Source organism: Arachis ipaensis, chromosome B9, assembly GCF_059453495.1.
Source record: "Arachis ipaensis isolate K30076 ecotype BB chromosome B9, ASM5945349v1, whole genome shotgun sequence".
Taxonomy (NCBI): Eukaryota; Viridiplantae; Streptophyta; class Magnoliopsida; order Fabales; family Fabaceae; genus Arachis; species Arachis ipaensis.
In genome coordinates, this window is record NC_142444.1 from 33,750,844 (window position 1) to 33,774,956 (window position 24,113).

General features: G+C 40.0%; 2 non-coding genes across 2 annotated transcripts; one reads left to right on the forward strand and one right to left on the reverse strand.

Annotated features, from left to right (window-relative positions):
* Nucleotides 1-16,197: 16,197 nt before the first annotated feature.
* On the reverse strand, nucleotides 16,198-16,305 carry LOC148544241 (small nucleolar RNA R71). Its single transcript, XR_015900245.1, has one exon. It is a non-coding gene; the product is annotated as a small nucleolar RNA R71 (small nucleolar RNA).
* Nucleotides 16,306-23,668: 7,363 nt separating this feature from the next.
* LOC148544242 (small nucleolar RNA R71) lies at nucleotides 23,669-23,776 on the forward strand. Its single transcript, XR_015900349.1, has one exon. It is a non-coding gene; the product is annotated as a small nucleolar RNA R71 (small nucleolar RNA).
* The last annotated feature ends 337 nt before the right edge of the window (nucleotides 23,777-24,113 follow it).

Here is a 24,113-nt window from a genome sequence, read left to right on the forward strand (position 1 = left end):
TGATATTATTAACTCTCTTAGTTTAGTTCTTCTTGATTTTTGAACACAGCTTCTTTTTTAGTCTGGCCGTGACCCTAAGCATTTTGTTTTCCCGTATTACCACCGGATACATAAACGCCACAGACACTTAATTGGGGGAACCCTTGGATTCGACTTTAGCTTTGCTTAAAGTCCCAGACAGTGGTGTCCAGAGTTCTTAGGAACACTCTTTTGCTTTTGGGATCATGACTTTAACTGCTCAGTCTCAAACTTTTCACTTGACACCTTCACACCACAAGCATTTAATTAGGAGAACCAGCTCATTTGAACTTTTTAGGCCAAGATTTTGTTTCTTTAGACCTCCTAACCATTGATGCTCAAAGCCTTGGATCCTTGCTCTTGCCTTTTCCTTTTCTTTTTGAGTTATTGGCTTTTTTTTCGTTTTCTTTTCTTTTTTTTTCACTGCTTTTTCTTACTTCAAGAATCAATTTTTTGGATTTTTCAAATCACTAATAATACTTCTCTTTTTTCATCATTCTTTCAAGAGCTAACATTCTTAACTCCAACATCAAATATGCACTATTAATTCATGCATTTAGATAGTAAAAGCAAGGCCACCACATCAAACTAATTGAACTACTCTTATTATATAACTCGAGTTTATGTATCTCACTTTTCTTTTTCAAATAAATTTTTCTTTTAAGTATGGTGAGAGATACATAGGATATTTTATAGCTTAAGACAGAACAAGTAAAGGACAAAATACTAAAGATGATCATGCACTAGAAATAAAAAGACAGAGAATGAGATAAAATACAAATGGAAAACAGAAATTAACATAAGCAAGGGAGTAATAGAACGTGACCACCTTAGTGTCGGCGGCTACTGCTTATCTTTCATAAAGATGATTCACCTTCCTTTGGTGCTATTGATGATAACATAAACCCAGAGCTTGCTCTGCAATACTAAACTTAAAAGTTTGCTTGTCCCTAAGCAAAGAAAATATGGAAGGGAAGAATGGGTGGGAGAGATTTGGATTTGAAGTGAGTGGGGTTTTAGGTAGGACCCATGGGCTGAGAGGCTTTGAAACTCGAAGTTCCTTTCCCTTGCCTGGGCGCTCAATGCCAGTTTTGGGCGTTGAACGCCAGGTAGGGACCTGGCTGCTCCTGCTTGGGCGTTGGACGCCCAGCTCTTCCCTATTCTGGCGTTCAATGCCAAAAAGTACTCCTTGGTGGGAGTTGAATGCCCAGTTCCCTCCATTACTGGCATTCAACGCCAGTGCATGCTCCTTCATGGGCGTTAAACGCCCATCTTCATCCTTGTCCGACGTTCAATGCCAGCAAGGGGCTCTCTCCCAGGGTGTTATATTTTCATCTCCAAATGTCTATGTTCTAAGTATCATGGTTGGGTTGCCTCCCAACAAGCGCTTCTTTAATGTCATTAACTTGATATTCGATTGTTGACTTTCTTCCTCTTCTTCCAGTTGGTTAGCATAAATGACCCAAGGGGGAAAAAGAGGAGATTAGTGCCCTCAGATTTGAATTTCTCCTAACAAGCTTTCTTTTATTGTTATCAGCTTGATTCATTTTGCTTGTTAGGGTAGGAGTTGTATTGTGTCTCCATCCCGTATGCATCTTCCTCTTGGGACCTTCCTCCTTGGTGGGTTGTGACTACCCAACATCTAACTTAGGTTTGATGTCTGGGAAAACTGTATGAGTTTTTACCAAGGGAGGAGGCTTCAGTATTGTACTCCGTATGGAAGTACCTTCTTTTTCAGGGAGTAGTGGAGGTTTAAGGGCCTTGATAATCTTGTAATCCTTCTGTAACCTCAGCACTACTTCGCCTCTCTCAGCATCAGATAGGTTTCTTCCAGTAGAGAGAGACCATTGCTCCAAAACCTTTACAAAGGAATATTGATTTGCATCTTTTTAGAGCCTTCCAAGCATTGTGAGCAGTGCTCGTCCTTGGTCTCCTTTTGGGGCATCTGAAGGTGTGGTACTTCAGGCTTTCTTCCCATAAAAGGGGCGTGTAACAGTGTGCTTCTAGCCTCTTCTTGAGCTTCTTCTTCATTTAGTTCCTCAAAAATGTCTACAACCTTAGGCTTAGCCTCCTTGGTCATAATGAGGGCCTTATACTCTTCTCCTGGATTCACTTCTGTGTCTTTGGGAAGAGTGTTAGGGTGTCTCTGAAGTTTCTAAGGAAGGTTCCTCTGAATGACTGCCCAGCACTCCTTAGTAAGCACCATTGTCTCTATTTCCTTCCAATGCCTCTTGTTATTCAGTATTTCCTTCATGAACTTAGCATATGAAATCATTTGTTCAAGAGCCTCTGCAAAGGGGATTTTGATCTCCAACTTCTTGAAAACTTCTAAGATTTGGCAAATTGCTTATCCTTTGCTGCTTTTTGGAGTCCTTGAAGATATGGTAATTTGGCCTTGTATTCAAGGGCCATGAGTGGTGCAGGGTGAGTGTCCATAGTGCCTATAGAAGGCCTATCAACTTGCTTAGGAGAGGTGTTCTCCACACTTACATGTGTCTGGCTTCCCTTAGATTGGCGTTCAATGCCTGGGCTGCCCCCTTTTAGGCGTTGGACGACTGGGCTGCCCCCTATTGGGCGCTAGATGCCCTGGCTGTCCCCTTCTGGGCATTTGACGCCCTGGCTGCCCCCCTTTTGGGCGTTGGACGCCCTGGCTGCCCCCTTCTGGGTGTTCAACACTCTTATGAGTGCCTTGAACTACAGCTTGTTCATCTTCTGCCAGCTCTTCTCCCTGCCTCTTACTGTTCTGAGGCTGGATGTTCAGGGTACTCTTTAATTGAAGAGCTTGGCACTCTTCTCTTATCTGTTCAGACAAGTGCTGTTTAGCCTGGTTTAACCGTGCTTTCATATTCTTGCTAGAGGCTCAGGTCTTCTGTAATTTTTCTTGCAAGCTTAGCACTTGTTGTGTGAGAAAGTACAGCTGCTGGGTTAATGATTCACTTTGTTCCGGAGGGCTAGATGCAGTGGTCATTGTCTTGACCTCTCCTTTCATTGAAGTCTCACCAGATGAGTATAAATGCTGGTTGCTGGCGACTGATGTACCACTATTCCGTGGTACATCTTGTGCTTAATTGAGTGGATTTTATCCACTATTCTCACACTTGTTCATGTAAATTGCATGTTTTACATTTTCCTTTCTGATTTTGTGCTATCATTAAAAACATGTTTCTTTGGTCTTAATTTAGCTAATTTTAATCCTCTCTTATTACCATTTGATGCCATGATATGTGTGTTAAGTGTTTTCAGAGATTACAGGGCAGGAATGGCTTAGAGGATGGAAAGGAAGCATGCAAAAGTGGAAGGAATACAAGAAATTGAAGGAACTGCAAAGCTGTCAGCCCTGACCTCTTCGCATTAAATCGATCATAACTTGAGCTACAGAGGTCCAAATGAGGCAGTTCTAGTTGTGTTGGAAAACTAACATCTGGGGCTTCGAAATGATATATAATTTGCCATAGTGGCCATGCAGCTAGGTGATGCGCACACGCACTTGACGCGCACGCGCACATTGGCAAAAAGTCCATCGGTGCGCACGCGCACCTGCCGCGTATGCGTGACATGCGCGACGTACTACCACTGCAGAAATTACTGGGGCGATTTCTGGGCTATTTTGACCCAGTTTTTAGTCCAGAAAATACAGATTAGAGGCTACAGAGTGGGAGACACATCATTCATTCATCAATTCATAAATTTTAGGTTTTAGATATAGTTTCTAGAGAGAGAGAGGCTCTCTCCTCTCTCTAGATTTTAGGATTTAGGATTTCTCTTAGTTTAGGTTTATTTCTTCTCAATTCTAGGTTTAATATTTCTTTAATTTAATTTCTCTTCTACTTTTATTTGTTCTAGCTTTCTAGTTTATTTCTTTTCCTTATTGATTACTTTATGTTGACAATTTGGTTTATGAACTCCATGTTAAATTTGATTTTCTATTTAATGCAATTTGAGGTATTTCATATTTATGATTTTAATTTAGCTTTTTACATTCTTAGCTTGAATTGATTAATTGGAGACACTTGAGTTATCAAACTCCTTTGTTGATTGATAATTAGAATTTGCTGGTTGGTTTGGATCCCTCTAAAGCTAGTCTTTCCTTAGGAGTTGACTAGGACTTGAGGAATCAAATTAATTAGTTCACTTGACTTTCCTTTATTTAGTAAGAGTTAACTAAGTGGGAGCAATGAACAATTCTCATCATAATTGATAAGGATAACTAGGATAGGATGTCCAGTTCTCATACCTTGCTAAGAGCTTTATTAATTATTAATTTACTTTCTTGCAATTTATTTTTCTTGTTCCTTATTCAAAAATCATAAAAAGATAATCTTTCATAACCAATAATAAATACACCTCCCTGCAATTCCTTGAGAGACGACCCGAGGTTTGAATACTTCGGTTATTAATTTTATTGGGTTTGCTTTAGTGACAAACGAGTTTTTGTACGAAAGGATTCTATGTTGGTTTAGAAACTATACTAGCAACAAGGTTTTAATTGTGAAATTCTTTACGAACAGAAACCCATTTGTCAAAATGGCACCGTTGCCAGGAATCCAAACGTGTGCCTTATTATTGGTTATTGTAAATAATTTTGCTTTTTCGCTCTTTGTTCGTGTTTCTAGTTTTAGGAGTTTATTTTCATTAATTTTTATTAATTTTTATTTCTCTGACTACTATGAATTCTCACCCCTTTCGCTATGAGTTTGGTTACAATCATGTTGTAGGAAGAGGAGATTACAATGAAAGCTTGGATCAAGGATGGGACAATTAAAGATGGGAGGAGCCACAAGGATTTGATCAACCCTCTTGGCAACAACCACCTCTAAGGTATTATCAACAACCATTCTATGATGCATACCAAGACAATGGTTATGGTGGACCTCTCCGTGACAATCAACACCCACCACAATATACCTATGAACCCCCTCCTCAACATAGCTTTGAACCACCATACTCACAAGCACCTTACCACCAAACACCCCCATTCCAAGACAATTACTCCCAAGAACCACCACCTCAATATACACCATCTCCTTATCCTTATCAAGAAGAACCACCTTCTTATCATGAACCATTCTTCTCATGCGATGAACCTTTCCAACCACCCCAATCTCCAATGAATGAAATCCTTGGTATACTTCTTCAAGGGCAAGAAAGGATGACTAAGAAGGTACTGGAATTCACGACTGCCTTGACCGAGGTAGTAAATCGATTAGCCTCCCAATGGTTGGACACTCAAGGAACTCCCATGGCTTCATGTGGAGAATCTAATGAAGAACGTAGCATGAAGGAGACACTAGAAACTCCAGTGGACAATGAGAAACGTGACTTTATATTGGGACAATTGGAGAAAGCCGAAATTACTGAAGAAGAGGAAGTGGTTGAAGATTTAGGAGATGCGGAACCTCTATTTGAACCTCAAGTCATAAAGCCTCCTTCCAAGATGGTTGAATTCGATGTTGAGGAGGGTGTACAACCTTCAAGGCATATCATGGTTGAAGACTTGGAAGCGGTTGATCATGAGATAGGTTCAATAATTAATGAGTTTCTACCTATAATTGAACTCTCTCCCATTGAACCAGAGGAAGAGGTTAATGTTACAGAAGCTTGCAAAGAGGTGGAAGTTGTCAAGGAAGAGCTCAAGGGAATGGAGCTGGAAATCACCTTGCCAAAGTTGTTGGAGACCTCTCCCCCAAAGCCATCACCATCCATTCCTTCATTCAAGTGGGTAAATATTTCATCTCTAAGCTTAATTAGCCCACTTGAATATGCTTTGCTTGAGACGGATGGGCAACTTAGAGCTCTTTGTGGCTATAAGAGCAAGCGGGAGATGGTTAGTGGTAGGAATTGACATGCAAGGTTCAATATGGTTGCATGCTCCAAATTGAAGTATAAAGGTTGGTATAATTCTCAATTGAATAGGTTTAGGAAGTTGTTTGGATGTCTCAATGAGAATTCAGATTGCTTGCCACCCGGTTGGAACAATGATGATCAATAAGAAGACGGGTACAAAAGCAAGGTTTGGGATCCCGGAATTCATGGTAGCAATCAACACTCTTGGGGCCTTATCACTTGCTTTAAATTGCTTGAAGGATTTATGTAACTAGTTTGGGATCTCGAAGGATATTAGAATTACAAACACTGGTGGGGATTCCTGGATGAGTTCAAGCACAAGCCTCCATGACAAGGAGCTCCCCAAATGTCCAACTTAAGGACTTCAACTAAAAGTGCTAGGTGAGAGACAACCCACCATGGTATGATCGTTCTTTTTCAGTCTTAGTTTTATTTTATTTTGTTTTCTTCTTAGTTTTATTTTATCCTATTTTTTATTCGTGCTCATTCATAATGTTTGCATCAGCATCTACATTCTTGGTGCACGAAATTGTGATCATCAATGGCGCCAACAACTTGGTACGCACAATTGTAATCTCAACTATTTGTCACAACTCCGCACAACTAACCAGCAAGTGCACTGGGTCGTCCAAGTAATAAACCTTACGTGAGTAAGGGTCGATCCCACGGAGACTGTCGGCTTGAAGCAAGCTATGGTCATCTTGTAAATCTCAGTCAGGCAGATTCAAATGGTTATGGAGGGTTGATAATTAAAAGATGAATAAAACATAAAATAAAGATAGAGATACTTATGTAATTCATTGGTAGGAATTTCAGATAAGCGTATGAAGATGCTTTGTTCCTTCTGAACCTCTGCTTTCCTATTGCCTTCTTCCAATCATTCATACTCCTTTCCATGACAAGCTTTATGTTGGGCATCACCGTTGTCAATGGCTACTTCCCGTCCTCTCAGTGAAAATGTTCCAAATGCGCTGTCACCGCACGGCTAATCATCTGTCGGTTCTCGATCATGTTGGAATAGGATCCATTGATCCTTTTGCGTCTGTCACACGCCCAACACTCGCGAGTTTGAAGCTCGTCACAGTCATCCCCTCCCAGATCCTACTCGGAATACCACAGACAAGGTTTAGACTTTCCGGACCTCAGGAATGGCCGCCAATAATTCTAGCCTATACCACGAAGGTTCTAATCTTAGATTAGAAACCCAAGAGATACACATTCAAGCTTGATTGCATGTAGAACGGAAGTGGTTGTCAGGCACGCGTTCATAGGTGAGAATGATGATGAGTGTCACGGATCATCACATTCATCAAGTTGAAGAACGAGTGTATATCTTAGAGAAGAAGTAAGCGTGAATTGAATAGAAAAACAGTAGTACTTTGCATTAATTCATGAAGAACAGCAGAGCTCCACACCTTAATCTATGGTGTGTAGAAACTTCACCGTTGAAAATACATAAGAACAAAAAGTCTAGGTATGGCCGAATGGTCAGCCTCCCAAAGAGGGTTCAATCATCAAAACATGATCAAAAGATTTTTTGAAAGATGAAAATACAATAGCAAAATGTCCTATTTATAGAAAACTAGTAACATAGGGTTTACAGAAATGAGTAAATGATGCATAAATCCACTTCCGGGCCCACTTGGTGTGTGCTTGGGCTGAGCATTGAAGCTTTCATGTGTAGAGACTTTTCTTGGAGTTAAACGCCAGCTTTTGTGCCAGTTTGGGCGTTTAACTCCAGCTTTTATGCCAGTTCTGGCGTTTTGACTTCAGAATTTTTATGCTGACTTTGAATGCCGGTTTGGGCCATCAAGTCTTGGGCAAAGTATAGACTACTATATATTGATGGAAAGTCCTAGATGTCTACTTTCCAACGCAATTGAGAGAGCACCATTTGGATTTCTGTAACTCCAGAAAATTCACTTTGAGTGCAGGAAGGTCAGAATCCAATAGCATCTGCAGTCCTTCTTTAGCCTCTGAATCAGATTTTTGCTCAGGTCCCTCAATTTCAGCCAGAAAGTATATGAAATCACAAAAAAACACACAAGCTCATAGTAAAGTCCAAAAATGTGATTTTTATTTAAAAACTAATAAAAATATAATAAAAAGTGACTAAAACATATTAAAAACTACCTAAAAACAATGCCAAAAAGCGTATAAATTATCCGCTCATCACAACACCAAACTTAAATTGTTGCTTGTCCCCAAGCAACTGAAAATCAAATAGGATAAAAAGAATAGAATATACAATGAATTCCAAAAACATCTATGAAGATTAGTTTTAATTAGATGAGCGGGGCTATTAGCTTTCTGCTTCTGAACAATTTTGGCATCTCACTTTATCCTTTTGAAATTCAGAATGATTGGCATCTATAAGAACTCAGAATTCAGATAGTGTTATTGATTCTCCTTGTTAAGTATGTTGATTCTTGAACACAGCTACTTTATTAGTCTTGGCCGTAACCCTAAGCATTTTGTTTTCCAGTATTACCACCGGATACATAAATGCCACAGACACATAACTGGGTGAACCTTTTCAGATTGTGACTAAGCTTTGCTAGAGTCCCCAACTAGAGGTGTCTAGAGCTCTTAAGCACACTCTTTTTGCTTTGGACCACGACTTTAACCGCTCAGTCTCAAGTTTTCACTTGACACCTTCACGCCATAAGCACATGGTTAGGGATAGCTTGGTTCAGCCGCTTAGGCCAGGATTTTATTTCTGTGGGCCTCCTATCCACTGATGCTCAAAGCCTTGGATCCCTTTTTTATTTTACCCTTGCCTTTTGGTTTAAAGGGCTATTGGCTTTTTCTGCTTGCTTTTTCTTTTTCTTTCTTTCTCTCTCTCTTTTCTTTGCAAGCTTTTCACTGCTTTTTCTTGCTTCAAGAATCATTTTTATAATTTTTCAGATTATCAAATAACATTTCTCCTTTTCCATCATTCTTTCAAGAGCCAACAATTTTAACATTCATGAACAACAAATTCAAAAAATATGCACTGTTCAAGCATTCATTTAGAAAGACAAAAAGCATTGCCACCACATCAAAATAATTAAACTGTTTTAAGATTCGAAATTCATGCACTTTTTTTTCTTTTTCAATTAAAAACATTTTTCATTTAAGAAAGGTGATGGACTCATTTTCATAGCTTTAAGGCATAGACACTTAGACACTAGTGATTATGTAATAAAAACACAAACATAAATAAACATAAAGCTTAAAAATTTGAAAAACAGAAAATAAAGAACAAGAAAATTAAAGAACAGGTCCACCTTAATGATGGCGGCTTGTTCTTCCTCTTGAAGATCTTATGGAGTGCTTGAGCTCCTCAATATCTCTTCCTTCCCTTTGTTGCTCCTCTCTCATAACTCTTTGGTCTTCTCTAATTTCATGGAGGAGGATAGAATGTTCTTGGTGCTCCACCCTTAGTTGTCCCATGTTGGAACTTAATTCTCCTAGGGAGGTGTTGATTTGCTCCCAATAGTTTTGTGGAGGAAAATGCATCTCTTGAGGTATCTCAGGGATTTCATGATGAGAAAATTCCTCATGCTCTTGTCCATGAGTGGGATCTCTTGTTTGCTCCATCCTTTTCTTAGTGATGGGCTTGTCCTCATCAATGAGGTTGTCTTCCTCTATGTCAATTCCAGCTGAATTGCAGAGGTGACAAATGAGATGAGGGAAGGCTAACCTTGATAAAATAGAGGACTTGTCTGCCACCTTGTAGAGTTCTAGAGATATAACCTCATGAACTTCTAATTCCTCTCCAATCATGATGCTATGGATCATGATAGCCCGGTCTATAGTAACTTCAAACCGGTTGCTCGTGGGAATGATTGAGCGTTGGATGAACTCCAACCATCCCCTAGCCACGGGCTTGAGGTCATGCCTTCTTAGTTGAACCAGCTTTCCTCTTGAATCTCTCTTCTATTGAGCACCCTCTTCACAAATGTCTATGAGGACTTGGTCCAACCTTTGATCAAAGTTGACCCTTCTAGTGTAGGGGTGTGCATCTCCTTGCATCATGGGCAAGTTGAATGCCAACCTTACATTTTTCAGACTGAAATCTAAGTATTTCCCCCGAACCATTGTAAGCCAATTTTTAGGGTCCGGGTTCACACTTTGATCATGGTTCTTGGTGATCCATGCATTGGCATAGAACTCTTGAACCATTAAGATTCTGACTTGTTGAATGGGGTTGGTGAGAATTTCCCAACCTCTTCTTCAAATCTCATGTTGGATCTCCGGATATTCACCCTTTCTGAGCTTGAAAGGGACCTCGGGGATCACTTTCTTCTTGGCCACGACTTCATAGAAGTGGTCTTGATGCACCTTTGAGATGAATCTCTCCATCTCTCATGACTCGGAGGTGGAAGCTTTTGCCTTCTCTTTCCTCTTTCTAGAGGTTTCTCCGGCCTTAGGTGCCATAAATGGTTATGGAAAAACAAAAAACAATGCTTTTACCACACCAAACTTAGAAGGTTTGCTCGTCCTCGAGCAAAAGAAGAAAGAAGAGAGTAGAGGAAGAAGAAATAGAGGAGATGAAGGGGGTAGTGTTTCGGCCAAGGGGGTGAAGTAGTGTTGAAGATGTGTGAAAATGAAGGAGTGAAGATGGGTTTATATAGGAGTGGAGGGAGGGTTTGGGTTCGGCCATGTATGGGTGGGTTTGGGAGGGAAAGTATTTTGAATTTGAATAGTGAAGTAGGTGGGGTTTATGATGGGTGAATGTGGATTGGTGAAGGGTTTATGGAGAAGAGGGTAAGATTTGATAGGTGAGGGATTTTTGGGGACGAGTATTATGAAAAGGTGTGAAGAAGAGAGAGAGTGAGTTGAGGTTGGTGGGGATCCTGTGGGGTCCATAGATCCTGAGGTGTCAAGGATTTCTCATCCCTGCACCAATTAGGCGTGCAAAACGTCCTCTGCTGCCAATCTTGGCGTTAAACGCCAGGTTGCTGCCCATTTCTAGCGTTTAACGCCAGCTTCTTGCCCTTTTCTGGCGTTAAACGCCAGTTTGGTGCCCATTTCTGGCGTTAAACGCCCAGAATGGTGCCAGACTGGGCGTTTAACGCCCATTCTGCTGCCCTTACTGGCGTTTAAACGCCAGTAGCCTTCTCCTCCAGGGTGTGCTGTTTTCCATTATATTTTTCAGTTTGTTTTTGCTTTTTCAATTGTTTTTGTGACTTCACATGATCATCAACCTACAGAAAATATGAAATAACAATGAAAAATAGAAATTTAACATAGATAAGTAAAATTGGGTTGCCTCCCAACAAGCGCTTCTTTAATGTCAGTAGCTTGACAGTGGGCTCTCATGGAGCCTCACAGATACTCAGAGCATGATGATGGCCTCTCAACACCAAACTTAGAGCTTGGTTGTGGCCTCCCAACACCAAACTTAGAGTTTGAATGTGGGGATTTTGTTTGACTCTGTATTGAGAGAAGCTTTTCATGCTTCCTCTCCATGGTTATAGAGGGAGATCCTTGAGCTTTAAACACAAGGGAGTCCTCATTCACTTGAAGGACCAATTCTCCTCTGTCAACATCAATCACAGCTTTTACTGTGGCTAGGAAGGGTCTGCCAAGGATGATGGATTCATCCATACACTTCCTAGTGTCTAGGACTATGAAATCAGTAGGGACGTAGTGGTCTTCAACCTTTACCAAGACATCCTCTACAAGTCCATAAGCCTATTTCCTTGAATTGTCTGCCATCTCTAGTGAGATTCTTGCAGCTTGTACCTCAATGATCCCTAGCTTCTCCATTACAGAGAGATACATGAGGTTTATGCTTGACCCTAGGTCATACAGAGCCTTCTCAAAGGTCATGGTGCCTATGGTACAAGGTATTGAGAACTTTCCAGGATCTTGTCTCTTTAGAGGTAATTTTTGCCTAGTCAAGTTATCCAGTTCTTTGGTGAGCAAGGGGGGTTCATTCTCCCAAGTCTCATTACCAAATAGCTTGGCATTTAGCTTTATGATTGCTCCAAGGTACTTAGCAACTTGTTCTTCAGTAACATCTTCATCCTTTTCAGAGGAAGAATACTCATCAGAGCTCATGAATGGCAAAAGTAAATTCAATGGAATCTCTATGGTCTCAGTGTAAGCCTCAAATTCCCATGGTTCCTCATTAGGGAACTCCTGGGAGACCAGTGGACGTCCATTGAGGTCTTCCTCAGTGGAGATCACTGCCTCTTCCTCCCCTCCAAGTTTGGCCGTGTGGGTCATGTTAATAGCCTTGCACTCTCCTTTTGGATTTTCTTCTGTATTGCTTGGAAGAGTGATGAGCGGATAATTTATACGCTTTTTGGCATTGTTTTTAGTATGTTTTTAGTAGAATCTAGTTACTTTTAGGGATGTTTTCATTAGTTTTTATGTTAAATTCACATTTCTGGACTTTACTATGATTTTGTGTGTTTTTCTGTGATTTCAGGTATTTTCTGGCTGAAATTGAGGGACTTGAGCAAAAATCAGATTCAGAGGTTGAAGAAGGACTGCTGATGCTGTTGGATTCTGACCTCCCTGCACTCAAAGTGGATTTTCTGGAGCTACAGAACTCAAAATGGCGCGCTTCCAATTGCGTTGGAAAGTAGACATCCAGGGCTTTCCAGAAATGTATAATAGTTCATACTTTGGCCGAGTTTAAACGACGTAAAAGGGCGTTGAATGCTAGTTCTACACTGCTGTCTGGAGTTAAACACCAGAAACACGTCACAAACCAGAGTTGAACGCCAGAAATACGTTACAACCTGGCGTTCAACTCCAGAAAGAGCCTCTGTACGTGTAACATTTAAGCTCAGCCCAAGCACACACCAAGTGGGCCCCGGAAGTGGATTTATGCATCAATTACTTACTTCTGTAAACCCTAGTAACTAGTTTAGTATAAATAGGACTGTTTACTATTGTATTAGACATCCTAGGACGTTTTGTTCTTAGATCATGGGGGCTGGTCATTCGGCCATGCCTGGACCTTTCACCTATGTATTTTCAACGGTAGAGTTTCTACACTCCATAGATTAAGGTGTGGAGCTCTGCTGTTCCTCAAAGATTAATGCAAAGTACTACTGTTTTTCTATTCAATTCAACTTGTTCCGCTTCTAAGATGTTCATTCGCACTTCAACCTGAATGCGATGAACGTGACAATCATCATCATTCCTTATGAACGCGTGCCTGACAACCACTTCCGTTCTACTTTAGATTGAATGAGTATCTCTTGGATCTCTTAATCAGAGTCTTCGTGGTATAAGCTAGATTGATGGCGGCATTCATGAGAGTCCGGAAAGTCTAAACCTTGTCTGTGGTATTCCGAGTAGGACTCTGGGATTGAATGACTGTAACGAACTTCAAACTCGCGATTGCTGGGCGTAGTGACAGACGCAAAAGGAGGGTGAATCCTATTCCAGCATGATCGAGAACCTCAGATGATTAGCCGTGTTGTGACAGAGCATTTGGACCATTTTCACAAGAGGATAGGATGCAGCCATTGACAAGGGTAATGCCTCCAGACGATTAGCCATGCAGTGACAGCGCATCGGACCATTTTTCAGAGAGGATTAAAAGTAGCCATTGACAACGGTGATGTCCTTACATAAAGCCAGCCATGGAAAGGAGTAAGACTGATTGGATGAAGACAGCGGGAAAACAGAGATTCAGAGGAACGAAAGCATCTCTATACGCTTATCTGAAATTCTCACCAATGAATTACATAAGTGCTTCTATCCTTATTTTCTATCTATTTATTATTTATGTTCAAAAACTCCATAACTATTTTATATCCGCCTGACTGAGATTTACAAGGTGACCATAGCTTGCTTCATACCAACAATCTCCGTGGGATCGACCCTTACTCACGTAAGGTTTATTACTTGGACGACCCAGTGCACTTGCTGGTTAGTTGTATCGAAGTTGTGAATGAAAAACGATTTATTAAGACGTGCGTACAGAGTTTCTAGCGCCGTTGCCTGAGATCACAATTTCGTGCACCAAGTTTTTGGCACCATTGCCGGGGATTGTTCGAGTTTGGACAACTGACGGTTCATCTTGTTGCTCAGATTAGGTAACTTTCTTTTCGTTTTCTTTTCACACAAAAAAATTATTTTCAAAAAAATTTTCAAAAATTTCTCCTTTGTTTTCGAAAAAAATTTTAAAATAAAAATGTTTTCAAAAATATATTTTTCTTCAGAATTTTTAAGAATAAATTCTAGTGTTTCATGAAGCATGTTGAAGCCTGGCTGGCTGTAAAGCCATGTCCAATTCTTCTGGATAGGGAATGTCAGGCGTGTCATGTCTGAGTTACATACTAAAGCTTGGCTGGCTATTAAGCCATGCCTGACCCTTTGATTGGAGCTTTAGACTAAAGAGCATAAGATTCCTGGAATTCATATTAAAAATTTTGGAATCCTTATTTTTCTTTTTCAAAATGATTTTCAAAAAAAAAAATAAAAGAAAATACAAAAAAAATTAGAAAATCATAAAAATAAAAAATTATTTTGTGTTTCTTGTTTGAGTCTTGAGTCAAATTTCAAGTTTGGTGTCAATTGCATTTTTTCTAAAAATTCTTTGCATTTTTCGAAAAATTCATGCATTCATGGTGTTCTTCATGATCTTCAAGTTGTTCTTGATAAGTTTTCTTGTTTGATCTTGATATTTTCTTGTTTTGCATCTTTTCTTGTTTTACATGTGCATTCTTGCATCCATAGAGTCTAAACATGAAAGATTTCTAAGTTTGGTGTCTTGCATATTTTCTTTGCATTAAAAATTTTTCAAAAATATGTTCTTGATATTCATCATAATCTTCAAAGTGTTCTTGGTGTTCATCTTGACATTCATAGCATTCTTGCATGCATTCATTGTTTTGATCCAAAATTTTCATGCATTGAGTCTTTTTCATGTTTTTCCCCCTCATCATTAAAAATTCAAAAATCAAAAAAATATCTTTCCCTTTTTCACTCATAAATTTCGAAAATTTGAGTTGACTTTTTCAAAACTTTTTAAAATCTAGTTGTTTTTATGAGTCAAATCAAATTTTCAATTTAAAAATCTTATCTTTTTCAAAATCTTTTTCATTTTTTTCTTAGTTATTTTCGAAAATTTTAAAAATATTTTTCAAAAATCTTTTTCTTATCTTTATCTCCTAATTTTCGAAAATAACACCATCAATTAATGTTTTGATTCAAAAATTTCAAGTTTGTTACTTACTTGTTAAGAAAGATTCAAACTTTAAGTTCTAGAATCATATCTTGTGATTTCTTGTGAATCAAGTCATTAATTGTGATTTTAAAAATCAAATCTTTTTCAAAACTAATTTCAATCATATCTTTTCAAAAATATCTCTTCATCTTATCTTTTTCAAAATTTGATTTTAAAATATCCTTTCTAACTTCTTATCCTCTTATCTCTTCAAAATTGATTTTCAAATTTGTTTCAACTAACTAACTAACTTTTTGTTTGTTTCTTAACTTTTTCAAAACTACCTAACTAACTCTCTCTCTAATTTTCGAAAATATCTTCCCTCTTTTTCAAAATTTCTTTTTAATTAACTAATTATTTTAATTTTTGATTTTAATTTTCGAAAAATTACTAACCTTTTTCAAAAACTATTTTCGAAAATCACTAACTCTTTTTCAAAAATAATTTTCGAAAATTCTCCTTCTCTCTCATCTCCTTCTATTTAATTATTCATCTACTAACACTTCATCTCACCCAAATTCGAACCCCCTCTTCCATCTGTGTTCGAATTTTCTCTTCTTCTTTTCTTCTACTCACACAAGGACCCCTATTATTATTATCTTCCTGTCCCTCTTTTTCATATGAGAAGGAGCAAGGACAAGAATATTCTTGTTGAAGCAGATCCAGAACCTGAAAGGACTTTGAAGAGGAAACTAAGAGAAGTTAAATTACAACAATCTAGCAAGCACCTTTCAGAAATTTTCGAACAAGAAGAGGAGATGGTAGCCGAAAATAATAATAATGCAAGGAGGATGCTTGGTGACTTTACTGCACCTAATTCCAATTTACATGGAAGAAGCATCTCCTTTCCTGCCATTGGAGCAAACAATTTTGAGCTGAAACCTTAATTAGTTTCTCTGATGCAGTAGAACTGCAAGTTTCATGGACTTCCATCTGAAGATCCTTTTCAGTTCTTAACTGAATTCTTGCAGATCTGTGATACTGTTAAGACTAATGGAGTAGATCCTGAAGTCTACAGGCTCATGCTTTTCCCTTTTGCTGTGAGAGACAGAGCTAGAATATGGTTGGACTCTCAACCTAAGGATAGCCTGAACTCTTGGGATAAGCTGGTTAAGGCTTTCTTAGCCAAGTTCTTTCCTCCTCAAAAGCTGAGTAAGCTTAGAGTAGATATTCAAACCTTCAGACAGAAAGAAGGTGAATCCCTCTATGAAGCTTGGGAGAGATACAAAGGACTGACCAAAAAGTGTCCTTCTGACATGCTTTCAGAATGGACCATCCTGGATACTATGATGGTCTGTCTGAATTAGCTAAGATGTCATTGGATACTTCTGCAGGTGGATCCATTCACTTAAAGAAAACGCCTGCAGAAGCTTAAGAACTCATTGACATGGTTGCTAATAACCAGTTCATGTACACTTCTGAGAGGAATCCTGTGAGTAATGGGACGCCTATGAAGAAGGGAGTTTTTGAGATTGATACTCTGAATGCCATATTGGCTCAGAATAAAATATTGACTCAGCAAGTCAATATGATTTCTCAGAGTCTGAATGGAATGCAAGCTGCATCCAACAGTACTCAAGAGGCGCCTTCTGAAGAAGAGGCCTATGATCCTGAGAACCCTGCAATAGCAGAGGTAAATTATATGGGTGAACCTTATGGAAACACATATAATCCATCATGGAGAAATCATCCAAATTTCTCATGGAAGAATCAACAAAAGCCTCAACAAGGCTTTAATAATGGTGGAAGAAATAGGTTTAACAATAGTAAACCTTTTCCATCATCCACTCAGCAACAGACAGAGAATTCTAAGCAGAATCCATCTAGCTTAGCAAACTTAGTCTCTGATCTATCTAAGGCCACTGTAAGTTTCATGAATGAAACAAGGTCCTCCATTAGAAATTTGGAGGCACAAGTGGGCTAGCTGAGTAAAAGGATCACTGAAATCCCTCCTAGTACTCTCCCAAGCAATACAGAAGAAAATCCAAAAGGAGAGTGCAAGGCCGTTGACATAGTCAACACGGCCGAACCTGGAGAGGAAGGGGAGGACGTAAATCCCAGTGAGGAAGACCTCCTGGGACGTCCAGTGATCAATAAGGAGTTTCCCTCTGAGGAACCAAAGGAATCTGAGACTCATCTAGAGACCATAGAGATTCCATTGAACCTCCTTATGCCATTCATGAGCTCTGATGAGTATTCCTCTTCTGAAGAGAATGAGGATGTCACTGAAGAGCAAGATGCCAAGTTCCTTGGTGCAATCATGAAGCTGAATGCCAAATTATTTGGTATTGAGACTTGGGAAGATGAACCTCCCTTGTTCACCAATGAACTAAGTGATCTGGATCAACTGACATTGCCTCAGAAGAAACAGGATCCTGGAAAGTTCGTAATACCTTGTACCATAGGCAACATGATCTTTGAAAAGGCTCTGTGTGACCTTGGTTCAGAGATAAACCTCATGCCCCTCTCTGTAATAGAGAAACTGGGAATCTATGGGGTGCAAGCTGCTAAAATCTCATTAGAGATGGCAGACAATTCAAGAAAACAGGCTTATGGACAAGTAGAGGATGTGTTAGTAAAGGTTGAAGGCCTTTACATCCCTGCTGATTTCATAGTCTTGGATACTGGGAAGAATGAGGATGAATTCATCATCCTTGGAAGACCCTTCCTAGCCACAGTAAGAGCTGTGATTGATGTTGACAGAAGTGAATTAGTCCTTCAATTGAATGGGGACTCCCTTGTGTTTACAACTCAAGGTTATCCTTCTATAAACACGGAGAGGAAGCATAAAAAGCTTCTCTCAAAACAGAGTCAACCAGAGCCCCCACAGTCAAACTCTAAGTTTGGTGTTGGGAGGCCACAACCAAACTCTAAGTTTGGTGTTGAACTCCCATATCCAAACTCTAAGTTTGGTGTTGGGAAGTCTCAACAATGCTCTAAACATCTGTGAGGCTCCATGAGAGCCCACTGTCAAGATATTGACATTAAAAAAGCGCTTGTTGGGTGGCAACCCAACTTTTATTTATCTAATTCTATTTTTCTTGTTCTTTCATGTTTTATTAGGTTCATGATCATGTGGAGTCACGAAATAAATATAAAAATTGAAAACAGAATCAAAAACAGCAGAAGAAAAATCACACCCTGGAGGAAGACCTTGCTGGCGTTTAAACGCCAGTAAGAAGCATCTGGCTGGCGTTCAACACCAGAACAGAGCATGGTTCTGGCGCTGAACGCCCAAAATGGGCAGCATCTGGGCGTTTGAACGCCAGAATTGCACCCTGGAGAAGAGCTGGCGCTGAACGCCCAGAACAAGCATGGTTCTGGCGTTCAACGCCAGAAATGGGCAACAAATGGGCGTTCAACGCCCAGAACAAGCACCAATCTGGCGCTAAACGCCCAGAGTTGTGTGCAAGGGCATTTTGCATGCCTAATTTCGTGCAAAGTTGTAAATCCTTGATCACCTCAGGATCTGTGGACCCCACAGGATCCCCACCTACCTCCACTCACTTCTTCTCACCCCTCTTTCACACAATCCCATAAACACTCTTCCCCAAAACTCTTCACTAATTACCTCAATCTCTCTTCCCTATCACCACTTCACCACTCACATCCATCCACTCTTCCCCATAAACCTACCTCATAAACACCACCTACCTTCAAAATTCAAAATCAATTTCCCACCCAAACCCACCCTATATGGCCGAAACCTTACCCCCCATCCCTTCCCTATATATAGCCCTCCATTCCTCCTCATTTTCACACAACACAACCCTCTCTTCCCCTTCTTGGCCGAAACACATCTCTCTCTCCCTCTCCTCCATTTCTTCTTCTTCTTCATCTCTTCTTTCTTCTCTTGCTCGAGGGCGAGCAATATTTTAAGTTTGGTGTGGTAAAAACATAAGCTTTTTGTTTTTCCATTACCATTGATGGCACCTAAGACCGGAGAATCCTCTAGAAAAGGGAAAGGGAAGACAAAAGCTTCCACCTCCGAGTCATGGGAGATGGAAAGATTCATCTCCAAAGCTCATCAAGACCACTTCTATGATGTTGTGGCCAAGAAGAAGGTGATCCCCGAGGTCCCTTTCAAGCTCAAGAAGAATGAGTATTCGGAGATCCGACATGAAATCCAAAGAAGAGGTTGGGAAGTTCTAACAAACCCCATCCAACAAGTCGGCATCCTAATGGTTCAAGAGTTCTATGCCAATGCATGGATCACTAGGAACCATGATCAAAGTAAGAACCCAAACCCAAAGAATTATATTACAATGGTTCGGGGGAAATACTTAGATTTTAGTCCGGAAAATGTGAGGTTGGCGTTTAACTTGCCTATGATGCAAGGAGATGCACGCCCCTACACTAGAAGGGTCAACTTTAATCAAAGGTTGGACCAAGTCCTCATGGACATATGTGTGGAAGGAGCTCAATGGAAGATTGACGCCAAAGGCAAGCCGGTTCAATTAAGAAGACTGGACCTCAAGCCCGTGGCTAGAGGATGGTTGGAGTTCATCCAACGCTCCATCATCCCCACTAGCAACCGATCTGAAGTTACTGTGGATCGGGCCATCATGATCCACAGCATCATGATTAGAGAGGAAGTAGAAGTTCATGAAGTCATCTCCCTTGAACTCTACAAAATAGCCAAAAAGCCCTCTCCTTGGGCAAGGCTAGCTTTTCCTCATCTTATCTGCCATCTATGCTACTCAGCTGGAGCTTCCATAGAAGGAGACATTCCCATTGAGGAAGAGAAGCCCATCACTAAGAAAAGGATGGAGCAAGCAAGAGAGCCCATTCATGGATCTCAAGAGACGCATGAAGCTCATCACCATGAGATCCCGGAGATGCCTCAAATGCATTTTCCTCCACAAAACTATTGGGAGCAAATCAACACCTCCCTAGGAGAATTAAGTTCCAATATGGGACAATTAAGGGTGGAATATCAAGAGCACTCCATCATCCTTCATGAAATTAGAGAAGATCAAAAAGCAATGAGGGAGGAGCAACAAAGACAAGGAAGAGACATAGAAGAGCTCAAGGACATCATTGGTTCCTCAAGAAGGAAATGCCACCATCACTAAGGTGGACTCATTCCTTGTTCTTACATTCTCTGTTTTTCATTTTCTCTATGTTAAGTGCTTATCTATGTTTGTGTCTTCATTACATGATCATTAGTATTTAGTAACTTTGTCTTAAAGTTATGAATGTCCTATGAATCTATCACCTCTCTTAAATGAAAACTGTTTTAATTCAAAAGAACAAGAAGTACATGAGTTTCGAATTTATCCTTGAACTTAGTTTAATTATATTGATGTGGTGACAATGCTTCTTGTTTTCTGAATGAATGCTTGAACAGTGCATATGTCTTTTGAAGTTGTTGTTTAAGAATGTTAAATATGTTGGCTCTTGAAAGAATGATGATAAGGAGACATGTTATTTGATAATCTGAAAAATCATAAAAATGATCCTTGAAGCAAGAAAAAGCAGCAAAGAACAAAGCTTGCAGAAAAAAAATATAGGCGAAAAAAAAAAGAGAAAAAGCAAGCAGAAAAAGCCAAAAGCTCTTAAAACCAAGAGGCAAGAGCAAAAAGCCAATAACCCTTAAAACCAAAAGGCAAGGGAAAATAAAAAGGATCCCAAGGCTTTGAGCATCAGTGGATAGGAGGGCCTAAAGGAATAAAATCCTGGCCTAAGCGGCTAAACCAAGCTATCCCTAACCATGTGCTTGTGGCGTGAAGGTGTCAAGTGAAAACTTGAGACTGAGCGGTTAAAGTCAAGGTCCAAAGCAAAAAAAGAGTGTGCTTAAGAACCCTGGACACCTCTAATTGGGGACATTAGCAAAGCTGAGTCACAATCTGAAAAGGTTCACCCAATTATGTGTCTGTGGCATTTATGTATCCGGTGGTAATACTGGAAAACAAAGTGCTTAAGGCCACGGCCAAGACTCATAAAGTAGCTGTGTTTAAGAATCATCATACTGAACTAGGAGAATCAATAACACTATCTGAACTCTGAGTTCCTATAGATGCCAATCATTCTGAACCTCAATGGATAAAGTGAGATGCCAAAACTATTCAAGAGGCAAAAAGCTACAAGTCCCGCTCATCTGATTGGAGCTATGTTTCATTGATAGTTTGGAATTTATAGTATATTCTCTTCTTTTTATCCTATTTGATTTTCAGTTGCTTGGGGACAAGCAACAATTTAAGTTTGGTGTTGTGATGAGCGGATAATTTATACGCTTTTTGGCACTGTTTTTAGTATGTTTTTAGTAGAATCTGGTTACTTTTAGGGATGTTTTCATTAGTTTTTATGTTAAATTCACATTTCTAGACTTTACTATGAGTTTGTGTATTTTTCTATGATTTCAGGTATTTTCTGGCTGAAATTGAGGGACTTGAGCAAAAATCAGATTCAGAGGTTGAAGAAGGATTGCTGATGCTGTTGGATTCTGACCTCCCTGCACTCAAAGTGGATTTTCTGGAGCTACAGAACTCAAAATGGCGCGCTTCCAATTGCGTTGGAAAGTAGACATCCAAGGCTTTCCAGCAATGTATAATAGTTCATACTTTGGCCGAGTTTAAACGACGTAAAAGGGCGTTGAACGCTAGTTCTACGCTGCTGTCTGGAGTTAAACACCAGAAACACGTCACAAACCAGAGTTGAACGCCAGAAATACGTTACAACCTGGCGTTCAACTCCAGAAAGAGCCTCTGTACGTGTAACATTCAAGCTCAGCCCAAGCACACACCAAGTGGGCCCCGGAAGTGGATTTATGCATCAATTACTTACTTCTGTAAACCCTAGTAACTAGTTTAGTATAAATAGGACTGTTTACTATTGTATTAGACATCCTAGGACATTTTGTTCTTAGATCATGGGGGCTGGTCATTCGGCCATGCCTGGACCTTTCACTTATGTATTTTCAACGGTAGAGTTTCTACACTCCATAGATTAAGGTGTGGAGCTCTGCTGTTCCTCAAAGATTAATGCAAAGTACTACTGTTTTTCTATTCAATTCAACTTGTTCCGCTTCTAAGATGTTCATTCGCACTTCAACCTGAATGCGATGAACGTGACAATCATCATCATTCCTTATGAACGCGTGCCTGACAACCACTTCCGTTCTACTTTAGATTGAATGAGTATCTCTTGGATCTCTTAATCAGAGTCTTCGTGGTATAAGCTAGATTGATGGCGGCATTCATGAGAGTCCAGAAAGTCTAAACCTTGTCTGTGGTATTCCGAGTAGGACTCTGGGATTGAATGACTGTAACGAACTTCAAACTCACGATTGCTGGGCGTAGTGACAGACGCAAAAGGAGGGTGAATCCTATTCCAGCATGATCGAGAACGTCAGATGATTAGTCGTGCTGTGACAGAGCATTTGGACCATTTTCACAAGAGGATAGGATGCAGCCATTGACAAGGTGATGCCTCCAGATGATTAGCCATGCAGTGACAGCGCATCGGACCATTTTCCAGAGAGGATTAAAAGTAGCCATTGACAACGGTGATGTCCTTACATAAAGCCAGCCATGGAAAGGAGTAAGACTGATTGGATGAAGACAGTGGGAAAGCAGAGATTCAGAGGAACGAAAGCATCTCTATACGCTTATCTGAAATTCTCACCAATGAATTACATAAGTGCTTCTATCCGTATTTTCTATCTATTTATTATTTATGTTCGAAAACTCCATAACTATTTTATATCCGCCTGACTGAGATTTACAAGGTGACCATAGCTTGCTTCATACCAACAATCTCCGTGGGATCGACCCTTACTCACGTAAGGTTTATTACTTGAACGACCCAGTGCACTTGCTGGTTAGTTCTATCGAAGTTGTGAATAAAAAACGATTTATTAAGACGTGCGTACAGAGTTTCTAGCGCCGTTGCCTGAGATCACAATTTCGTGCACCAAAGAGTACTAGGAGGGAGTTCAGTAACTTTCTTACTCAGCTGACCCACTTGTGCCTCCAAATTTCTAATGGAGGATCTTGTTTCAGTCATGAAACTTTGAGTGGTTTTAATTAGATCAGAGACTATGGTTGCTAAGTCAGAATAGCTCTGCTTAGAATTCTCTGTCTGTTGCTGAGAAGATGATGGAAAACGCTTGCTATTGCTAAACTTATTTCTTCCACCATTACTATTGTTGAAGCCTTGTTGGGGCCTCTGTTGATCCTTCCATGAGAGGTTTGGATGATTTCTCCATGAAGGATTATAGGTGTTTCCATAGGATTCTCCCATGTAATTTACCTCTTCCATTGCTGGATTCTCAGGATCATAAGCTTCTTCTTCAGATGAAGCTTCTTTGGTACTGCCTGTTGCTGCTTGCATTCCAGACAGACTCTGAGAAATCATATTGACTTCCTGAGTGAATATTTTGTTCTGAGCCAATATGGCATTCAGAGTATCAATCTCAAGAACTCCTTTCTTCTGACTTGTCCCATTATTCACAGGATTCCTTTCAGAAGTGTACATGAATTGGTTATTTTCAACCATTTCAATAAGTTCCTAAGCTTCTGCAGGCGTCTTCTTCAGATGAAGAGATCCTCCAGCAGAGCTGTCCAATGACATCTTGGACAGTTCAGATAGACCATCATAGGTTTCTATGATGCTCCATTCTGAAAGCATGTCAGAAGGACACCTTCTGATCAATTGCTTGTATCTTTCCCAAGCTTCATAGAGGGATTCACCTTCCTTCTGTCTGAAGGTTTAGACTTCCACTCTAAGCTTGCTCAATTTCTGAGGTGGAAAAAATTTTGCCAAGAAGGCATTGACTAGCTTTTCCCAAGAGTTCAGGCTCTCTTTAGGTTGTGAATCCAACCATGTTCTAGCTCTGTCTCTTACAGCAAAGGGAAAAAGCATAAGCTTGTAGACCTCGGGATCAACCCCATTGGTCTTGACAGTGTCACAGATTTGCAAGAATTCAGCTAAGAACTGATGAGGATCTTCTAATGGAAGTCCATGAAATTTGCAATTCTGTTGCATTAGAGAAACTAATTGAGGCTTAAGCTCAAAGTTATTTGCTCCAATGGTAGGGATTGAGATGATTCTCCCATAGAAGTCAGGA